The 11,122-nt window shown below is 35.0% G+C and overlaps 1 pseudogene; it reads right to left on the bottom strand.

Moving 5' to 3' along the window:
• Nucleotides 1-9,619: 9,619 nt before the first annotated feature.
• LOC118205288 (uncharacterized) lies at nucleotides 9,620-10,629 on the bottom strand (annotated as a pseudogene).
• Between the last annotated feature and the right edge of the window lie 493 nt (nucleotides 10,630-11,122).

Genomic DNA, 11,122 nt, shown 5'->3' with positions numbered 1-11,122 from the left:
AACCTCTGCTATTGTAATAGCCTCTTGATCAGGGACAGGATACGCTTTGGGCCATTTGTAAAGTAATCAATGACAACAAGAATGTATTTGTTTCCGTCAACAGATCGTAAGTAGGGGTACCAGGACAGTGTTTTCAAATTTCCTTCATAAATTGTAATATTGCAGCTTCCCTCGGCTGCGTTTCTTCAGTCCTCTCCGGCCCACACAGGCATTGCAAGACTGGCGCCACTTTTGCATATTCGCCCTTTCTTTATTCCAGCAGAATCACTGACGAACACTATGCAAAATCTTCATTAATCATCTGATTTGAACTTCCGGTACAAGATGACGTTGCGAATATGGAGTGAGCCTCAGAGACCCTAATATTGTTTTGTCCTAGGACTGTACATCGAAATATCCTGTCAAGTTATGTTCCGCCAACTAGCATTCCTGACCTCTTCTCCACTTCATGGGCCTGGATCAGACTACGTTGAAACTGTAACTTGACGTTCGACCGGATTAACCAGTTGGTACTTTCCTTCGACACTGGAACAATATCGGTAGCCTTCTGGACAAAATCTTCTAGGTGGGGCGTTGGCATTTCCGTCTGAAGGTCCTTCTTGATGATGGATTGTAATGCCATATTCCTGGAGTTTCTTTATCGATCGCGCTTTTTGGCCTTCGGTATTCTTGAAATATAAAAACCGGGTGAACAACGCATGATCTGTACGGGGAGAAAATTTTCTGGTTACGGTCCGTAAGATATTCTATTATGCCTAACCAGAAATTTCTGTTTTCAGCCAGCGTTACCAGATCGTGCGATTTTCCCCAAATTTTCTACTTTGCGACTAAAATTCGTGTGTATGCGATTTTGCGAAATTTTTCCTATTTGTCATTATTTTCTTGTCCTTTCTGCGAGTAATTTTTTAATAGATTGTAAAACACTTGTGTGTTAAAATAATGTATCTGCTAAACTATGTTTATAATAAATAACTGTTAACTAATTTTATGATAATGGTGATAAGGAAGCGATTTGAAACTTGAGCTCCAGATGTTAGGTAGTCAAACAGAGAAATAAACGAAATTCACATTCCTGATTGTAATAGTATAATATTATTCAGAATTAAACAATCGAGAGGAATTAAGAAATCAAAGTTGAATAAGTTTTCTAAATAACAACACAAAGTAATTTGACAAGAAAAGAATGAAGATTTTATCAGTTATTATAATCTGATAAAATCAACCAATCAGAAAGGAAAATTCACTGAAAAGCTAAAACTGTCGTCGATTTGTTGTTCGACAGAGGAAACACTTTCTTCGATTTCTGTCTCTTTATTTTCAATTGTAGCTATTCTGTCTTCCCTAGCTTCTAATTTGTTTGTTATTATGGCAGTAGTTTCTCTTTTCATTTTCTCTTGACCTGCTTTTATCTCTCCTTTAACGGACTTGGTGGCCTCTACCATCTTTTCTTGGTATACAGCAGAGGCTGTCACCAGCTGTCTCAGTTGCTATACCATCGCTCTTGTCACCGGCATTCACTGCCACTTCTGAGCCCAAAAACTGTAACATGCGCAGGGGCTTGTGGTAGATTGAATGCATACAGAACCGACGATAGCTTGATAAAATTTATTTTACCAAAAGGAATCATAATTCTGGAAATTTTCACAAAAGTACTTGTACAGCTCTTCTCAGTATGACGGGACACAATCAGTAGTTACCACTTCAAACTACTAAGCGCATTAAACAGAATGCAATGCAAAGCGCATCTAAAGAGGGTGGAGATCTCTTAGTATTCCGAATTCAACTCTCAACATAAAATTAAAAACTGAAAACTGATGATCTCTCCGATCTTATATAGTTTTCCGCGGCCGCCGAGAAATTGTCAGTACCTTTCATTTTTCGAAATTACTAGAAGACATATATGGTGACAGTTGCATATAAGGGCCGGATGCATAGACGTTTAGGCCAAATATATTTATAGAGGGTCGGCACCTAAATGTAGTTAAGTTTGGCGACTTTTGTTGATTTTTCGCCAAATTTCGAAATAAAAATTATTAGACAAAAACCATCGCTAGCTCAGTGATATCTCGCTAAATTAGCGAGATAGCCATTTACATCAATGTTTAACAGATTTGATTTTGTAATCTTATCTTTCCAGGAAAGCTTCGCTTTCTTGATGCCATTCATGTACGTCATACAATATCTGTAACGATGTGAACATGAATGCTATCAGTTGCCAAGTTTGAAAATATAGTAAGCAAGGAATGAAGTGATGTGAACGATTAGCTGTTGTCAGTGTAGCAAAATGTTTTTTGGTTTAAAATTTGTAAAGGCCATTCAAAAGAACTAACACATTATTTTTTTGACACTTATCTTCTCAAAAATATTTATGAAGAAAAGGCATCTTTTAGTGACACAAAGTTATCATCATTGATTGTCACCAAATATGATACTTCAAATAGTCTTCCCATGGCGTAGCTAAACGGGGGTGGAAGGGGTAGTCTACCCTTGGCAGATTTTTAAGGATTAAGGGCTGCATTTTTTTCTTGTAGCTTTATTTTCTTTGTTTGGGTCAGTCAGTTTGCAGGGGTCTTCGAGGCAGGTGAAGAATAACAAGATTCCGAACGGGCATACGAAAATTAAACTGAGAAGAAAAATATTACTCTAGTTCGTGTATTCAAAGAAAAATTTTAACAGGTACATACTTTTATTATACCTTTATTATTTTGTTGAAACTTTTTAATGCAAATTACAAACATAAACTAAATTATGATCATGATGACATTAACGATTAAGAATTCCCGTTTAGAAAGAAGTGTTTGAGAGTTTTATTACCGTTTTTGCTATACAAATCGAAACTGGAACATGGAAGGGCAATCCTTTCGAAATTTTGCAATTTATTTTAAAATGCAATCTCAATTCCAAATATTGTAATACTAGTGCAAACCTTTTTTTTTTTTTTTTTTTTTTTTTTGCAAACCTTTAAGTGTTGCTAATTTTGAGAAGCGTTTTCTGAATAAAAATCATTTCAGAAATATATTTTAAGAAATGTTTTAAGAACTGCAAGTGTATATTTTGCATCTTTCACTCTTGCTACTGTGTGCATAATACTAGAAGAGCAATCAAATAGTGTTCTATAATATAACTGATGGTTTTGCAAATAAGAAAACAATAAAATAATCATATAATTTTTAAAATGTTTCAATTAAAGTTATTCTTTTGGAATAAACTTAGAGTTTCAATTTATGTTCGTACATGTCGTTATGACATTTTTTGTGGTTTTTTATTTGCATTTCAAGAAGGGCAGCGAATTCAAAGACCACCCTGGGCGGCAAATTTTCTAAATTAGAAGTCTTTATAATATAAGCAATTTTTCTAATGCAAGCCATTCTCTTAAGGGTGCTCTTTAAAGCTTTAGTAATCTTCATATTTTAAGTTATTTATGTATAATTACAGATTACCCTTCAATATTTTTAATCAATTAGAACAATATTTTCAATTACCATCCATTATTTGGTATACAGAATACATATTACTGTTAATGATTAAAGATTTTTCTATTTTTAAATCCTCGCTCTTTTTCCTGTGCTTCATACTACAATCATTTAAGCCCGGTATAATAAATTTGCTTTATCCAGTACAAATCACCTACCATTCAAATTTTGATTTGTTTTAATTTAAATTTTTATTTTATTTTGTTTTATTTATGAACGGGAGTGTTTTAAATTGATTGCAGAAAATCTTAAAGATATGATTAGAGGATGAAAATTTTTAGTTGGAAATTTATTAAATTGATTGCAGAAATTCTTAAAGATATGATTAGAGGATGAAAATTTTTAGTTGGAAATTTATTAAATTAATTCAGACTCCTTGACATGATATTTTTAGATTCAGATAGTCTTGTGTTATCTTTCCCACAGTTTATAAAAGTATTATAACGCATATTTCTTCTAATCCTTTATTAAAGAATCTCGGGGCTAATAATTAGAGCAATTAAGTATGACGAACACCAATTTATTTAAGAATTAACACACAAAAGAAATAATAAAAGTCAGAGAGTGTTGTGACTGCCGTTAGGTAGTGTTGAGGCGCATAACTAGATTTTGCACCTTTTGGCAACGCTGTAGTGGCATTCTGTTCTGAAGAATTGTAGCAAGAACCAACTGACTCGGTAACAATGATTTGAACTCTCGTTTGAGGTAATTTAGAACACTTAAAATTTTGTATATAGTTTTAGTCTGTGTGCTGATGGCTTCATATATTGAGTGACTTTATTGAAACGTATCTTGTGAGGTAAAATTATGACTAACCTGTATTTGAAGCGGATTATTATGGATCCTGCGCGACAGGACTGAAAAAATTTAGAAGGTAAGCGCATGCTTATTTGTAACTTGATATATTTTTATATCGCTTAAAGAAATTGAAAATCTTGATAAATTGAAGTGGAAACACGCAGTTTTGCGTTCACTACAAAACTGCTAACAAAAATTGAAGCCATTTTAATGAAAACGTCGGAATTGACTCATGAACAAAAAATTGATCAGTTAAATGTTCTCAAAGACCAGTTAATTGAAAGTATTAGAATGAATCAAGTATTGAGTAAGAATGAATTAAGCAACTTAATTCTGAAATCGAAAGTGGTTTAACCCTTGAAGATATTGAATCCGAAATTGAAGTTGTTGAGGATTAAAATGAAAAATTATTGAATGGAAAAATAGAATTACTCGGTATTTAGATAAAAATTTGAACTCTAACCCTCAAATTAATTATCATGAATCTAGTGTTTTAAGTACTGAAAACAGTGTTTAATACTGGACCTAATTTTATGAAGCTTCCAAAGCTTACAATCGAAAACTATTATGGTGATTCTTGCTTATGGCTTGAGTTTTGGAGCCAGTTTTCAAATGCTATACATAGTAATGAGCATTTGACCCTAGTTGATAAATTTTGTTATTTAAAATGACTGCTAGGTGGAAGTGCAGCTAATGCTGTATCCGGGTTTTCATTAACTAATGAAAATTATAGTTCTGCTATCGCCCTTTTGAAAGAATGGTTTGGTAGAACCCATGTCGTTATTAACGCCCGTATGAATAAGCATTTAAATTTGAATCCGGTAACAAATTCTACTAACTTAAGAGCTTTGAGGAAGTTCTATGACAACTGTGAAATTCAGATTCGTAATTTAAACTCTTTAGGAGTTGCATCTGTAAGTTATGGTCATTTATTATGCCCAATTTTACTTAAATTGATTTCGTCAGATATTGCTTTGGAATTTAACAGAAAACTCGCCAAAAGTTCGGACTGGGACATGAACTAATATCCTTTAGTAAAGAAGAAGTAGAAGCACGTGAAGTTACGATGCATTTGAATAGTTCCGTAAAGATATGTCATGATAAACCAGAAAAATATAGAAACCAAAATTTTAAACGTAATATCCCTACAGCATCTGCTTTGTCAGCTAGTGTCAAAGTAACTGTTTCTTTTGCAGCAGTTCAGAACATAATACTAATTTCTGTGAATCGCTTTCGATTCCTGAGAAGTGTAAAAAACTGAAGTACGAAGGGAGGTGTTTTGCATGTGTTAGGAAATTCCATATTGCTTCAAAGTGTAAATTTCTAAATGAGCATTGTAAAATATGAGTAAGTTTCATAATGTTTCGATATGCATGAAACCAAAAGAAAAGCTCCTCCAATTCAAACAACCATTCATTTCTTTCTCTCTCTCAGCATGTTGTTCTATTTCCATTTCCTTCCTATCATTTATGATGCGGTTCAAACATTCTTTCGTAAACTCCGTGTCATATGTGGGACTAATGATTACAGCATTACTTATCTCAGGAATTTTATCATTACACCTTGTGTCTCCGCTAATTCAATTAAATCCTGCTTCTTCTCTTTTGATAAATATGCCATGCTGAAATGAATATGTTTCCTCAAATGTACACCTATAACGTTTAGTATGCCAACATATATAGGGTTTTAAATACTTTTATATGGATTTAGTATACATCAAACATACATATTCAAAAGCAAAAGATGAAAGGAAGTAGCAACTCATTTTACATCTCTTTCTATTGATTGTGTTTAATGGTGAGGCAAGACACAAGTATAAAATATATAAACTTTATTTAACACATCAATAATAACATTCCAATGAGAAGGGAAATTCCCGCTTCATGCACACCGCTCGATCTTCACCATCTGCCGCTCATCCGAGGCGGGCATGCGCAGAATTCACAAAAATTCGTACGGTGTTTCCATAGCAACACCACAGAATATCCCCCCAGTGAGGGAGACCGAACGATACACAAAAAAATATACAGAATTCATATTATACAATGATAAATGTGAAGGTAAAAGGTAAAATGTAAAACACATAATAAATTAAACTGCATAATGAAATACTCAATAAATAACAATATATATAAGTTATATATAGTAGGTGGTAGACAGATGTTGAGGAAATTCGACATGTCCGGATTTTGTGACAGGTTTAGGAGCATTTGACATGGTAGGTTTCAATATGTCTGTCTTATTGGAAGGTTTAATGTTAGGGACAAAGGTTTTATCATTAATGAAAAATGCAGGTTTGAGTCGATCAATTGAAACATTTTAATTTTTACCGTGCACGGAGATGATAAAGGTTTTATCATATCCCTCAATGACTGGATGAGGACCTGAGTATGGTTGTTGAAGAGGAAGCTTGACTGAGTCGATTCTCAAATAAATATGAGAACACGATTTTAAAGATGGATGAATGTGGATAGGCTCTGAACAGTGTTTTGATATTGCGATGGGAATCAGAGATTGCATTATAGATCGTAAACAATTTACATATGTTGGTGTCGGGGATGGCGGAGAAAGCTGATCTGAGCACAAAATATCCGAAGGCAGTCTTAAGGTAGTACCGTAGACTAACTCAGAACAAGTTGCTTGGATATTGTCTTTCACGGAAGATCTAATACCCAAAATTATAAGAGGTAACCATTCTGTTCAGCGAGGATTGTCTTGCGATTTTATGCTGTTTTTCAGTTGGCGATGGAAACGTTCAATGATTCCATTTGATTGATGTCTATAGGCAGTGGTACGAATACGATGAGTGCCCAGCAGGTTCGTGAACTCCCTGAAAAAATGCGATTCAAAGTTCCGAACCTGGTCAGTAGTGATAGTGGAAGGGCATCCAAAGCGAGCTATCCATCCACTAATTAGAGCTTTACAAGTTGTTTCAGCCGACATATCAGATGTGGGAATTACTTCCGGCCATCGCGTGAAGCGATCGTTTATGGTCAAGCAATACTGATAACCTTCAGAAATTGGTAATGGGCCAATAAAATCTATGTGAATATGAGAAAATCTGGCATCAGGAAGTAAAAATGTCGAAATGGGTAATTTTGTATGCTTGTGTATCTTGGAACGTTGACATTTCTCACAAGCGTTCACAGAGTTTTTGATAAATGTGTGCATGTTAGGCCAAACGTAACGTCTGCGTATCAATTTTGAAGTGGCAGATATACCTGGATGCGAAAGGTTATGAATACTTTGAATATGTCTAAATGAAAAGATGACAACAAATGAAAAGATGAATGTCTAAATGAAATGATGAAATCATGGAAGATGATATGTCTAAATGAAAAGGAAATGAAAGGACGAGGGACACTGGTTGTGGAGTTACAATAGAGATAAATATCTTCAAGCGGAAAATACTGTTTGGAGAGCTTCAAAGAAGAAGATTTAGAAGTTAGTAATTGTTGTAGTTCATGGTCTGTGAGTTGTGCTGAGGCTAACTGTTTGAAATCCAGAATAGGTGAGCGAGAAACAGAATCTACTTCTATTCGGGAGAATCTGTCAGCAATAACATTTTCCCTACCTTTAACATATTGTATATCAGGGGGAAATTGAGAGATATAGTCAAGGTGTCTCAGTTGTCGAGGAGAGCACTTTTCTGCTTTTTGTCTGAAAGCGAATGTTAGTGGTTTTTGGTCGGTAAATATGATGAAGTTGCGACCTTCTAACATGTGCCGAAATTTCCTGATAGACTCATATATTGCCAGAAGTTCGCGGTTTTATGTAGACCATTTCCGTTGACTGTTATTCAGTTTTAAAGAAAGGAATGATATTGGCTGTCATTGACCATTTTGGAGTTATATGAGAGAGCTGCCAATAGCAACATCAGATGCATCAGTCCAAAGACTGAGTTGAGCACCAAGAATTGGACGTCTTAAGAGGGTAGTTTTTGTAAGAGCTTCTTTAGCTGCTAAAAATGCCTTTTCTGCGTCCTCAGACCACGGAAGAGGATTTTCAGTCTTCTTAGTTGGACGGAATGATTCCTTTTTTTAGAATGACCTTCGAGAAGCTTAATTAAAGGTGACAAAATGTGCGCTTCATGTGGCACAAATCTGAGATAAAAATTGAATAGGCCAAGAAATCTGCGAAGCTGTGTTAAGCTTGTTGGTCTATGAAATTTAGAAATGGCATCAACTCGATCTGGAATGGGAGAACTCTAGAGTTCTTCTCTAGAGACTTTAATCCTAAGAAATCTAAGGTAGGAACTCCAAACGTACACTTTGAGGGTTTAATTGCTAAACCATAATGATCTAATCTTTGAAAGAGTGCTCGTAGATTTTTAATATGCTCTTTGTGGCTTTTTGAGGCAATCAAAATATCGTCAATAAATGCATATACACCGGTTAAACCTCTCGTCACTTCATCGATAAACCTTTGAAAAGTGCTTGATGCATTGCACAAACCAAATTGCATCCGAGTACTCTCGAAAAGTCCAAATGGTGTGAAGATAGCAGTTTTATGGACATCCTCGGGAGCAATCGGAATTTGATGAAATGCTTTGACTAAATCTACATGGGAGAATATGTTGCACCCATGAAGTTCACTTGTGAAATCAACAATACTAGGGATTGGATATTTGTCCTTTTTAGTCTTAGCATTAAGGGCTCTAAAATCACCGCCAGGACGCCAATCATTCATATCTTTTTTAAAGACCATATGCAATGGCGAAGCATAATTGCTGTTGGATAGGCGAATTTGGCCTAAATCTAGCAGATGTTGAAATTCCATTTTTGCAATTTTCAAACGATCGGGTGAAAGCCGACATGGTTTGACAAAAACGGAAGGGCCAAAAGTTTCAATATGATGCTGAACTGAATGTTTGACAATTTGGTTTGCACAAGGAGCTTGAACAATACGGGAAAATTCATTTAACAACTTAGCATAATGATCATTACAAATTACAGATTTGACTGAAAATATACTAGCAACATGTAAAATACCACAGGAAGTTAATTTGGTGTAAGTATCGTTTAAGCGACGATTTCTAAGATCTGGTTTTAGGTTAAAATAATGTAAGAAATCTGCACCAATTATAGCAGTTTGAACATTGTATGCATAAAAAGGATAAACAAACTGTTTTCTTAAACCTAAATCTAAAGATAATAACTTTTGTTTATATACATTTATCTTAGTATCATTTGCAGCCAGAAAAGTTTGAATAGGAGTAGTCATTTTATCAGATCTTGAGGCTGGAATTAAAGAACAATCACTACCTGTATCGATTAAAAAATTAATATTGGTTTTGCGATCACGAACAAATAGGCGACGAGAACTAGAAGGCGATGCGTATGTCGCCGCTACTTCTTGCCCTGGAAATTTTCCTGAAAATTGCAGGGTGAAGTACACTTTTGTGCTCTAGAAGGAAATTTTCGGTGGTACCAACATAGATCACTTCTTTCAGAGGATTTCTCACGATTTGTTGCATGACAAAAATTACGATTACGAGAATGACTTCTTGAACGTCGTAGAAATGCAACTTCTTTGCGAAGCGATTTTATCTTTTTAAGCAGTTCAAAGTTTGGTGTAACACTAGTTGATGCACAAGAATCAGAAACTACGCTTACCTGAGCAGATGACACTTCCATTATTTTATCCGCTATTTCAGCAGCCTTTTGTGTGGTTACAGGGGTGATTGATGCTAAAATAGATTGCACATTTGTAGGTAGTTGCTGCAGAAATAATTCCAAAACAAAAGTGTCCGTTACGTTATGATTTTCTGCACGCCGCTGCATAACGCGTAAGAGTTCAAATGGCTTCCGATCCCCTTAGTTGCTCACCGGCAAGTAAGCGACGTATTTCCTGCGATTTACTTTCACCACATCGAGAAATGACTTCATTCTTCAGTTTTCCATATGGATCCGTTTGGTCAGGAGAAATGATGATATCCCTCACGGTCATAGCGATGTCGGGAGGTAAATGCGCAACACAGTGGTTATACTTGGTTCTGGATTCTGTTATAGCCTTTGGAACCACTAATTCAAAAGTAGATTCCACCATCGTGAACCACAGAGGGAAGGAATGAAATGAGGTATTTTCACTGCTGATTATTTCTTCCATTGTTGATGATGTTTTTGTATAGTTCCGTTTCCGTATTTTGTCCGAATTCCAAGAAGCGATCAAAAGATGTGCGTTCTCCAACGTTGGTCACCAATGTAGGAGTTCCATGGTGAGGCAAGACACAAGTATAAATATAAAATATATAAACTTTATTTAACACATCAATAATAATATTCCGATAAGAAGGGAAATTCCCGCTTCATGCACACCGCTCTCTCCTTACCATCTGCCGCTCATCCAAGGCGGGCATGCGCAGAACTCACAAAACATTGTACGGTGTTTCCATAGCAACATCACAGATGCTTGAAATAACATATAAAATGTACAATTCTCAAAACGTAAACTGTTGTAGAATACTTTCAGTAAGTTAAATTCATGCAAACTATAGCAACTTGCAACTATGTATTTCAATACTTTTTATATTTTACTGTTTCAAAAACAAAACTAAGAATCCTTTACTTTGTATTTACTCTACATTTATTTTCATTGCTTCACATCGAAACATGCGTAGAAGAATATACTTTATATAAAATATTCATTTAAATATTGTTTTAAAAAATTGCCAAAGTAGCGGGTGCTAACACAAAATTCTTCATTTAAATATCAGCAATACTTCAAAATTTATCTTTCGGTACTGAAGGAATCAGTAGGCAACAAAACTCATACAATGTGATCAGGGTGATCACAATTCATATAAAAGAATTCAAATTCAACAGAACATTTAACTGATTCGGATGATCAGC

This window comes from Stegodyphus dumicola, chromosome 4, assembly GCF_044657685.1.
Source record: "Stegodyphus dumicola isolate Sdum_Otavi_A_Nest chromosome 4, ASM4465768v1".
NCBI classification, from domain to species: Eukaryota; Metazoa; Arthropoda; class Arachnida; order Araneae; family Eresidae; genus Stegodyphus; species Stegodyphus dumicola.
Note: the sequence above shows the minus strand (reverse complement) of the source record. Positions and strands in the feature narration are given on the sequence as shown.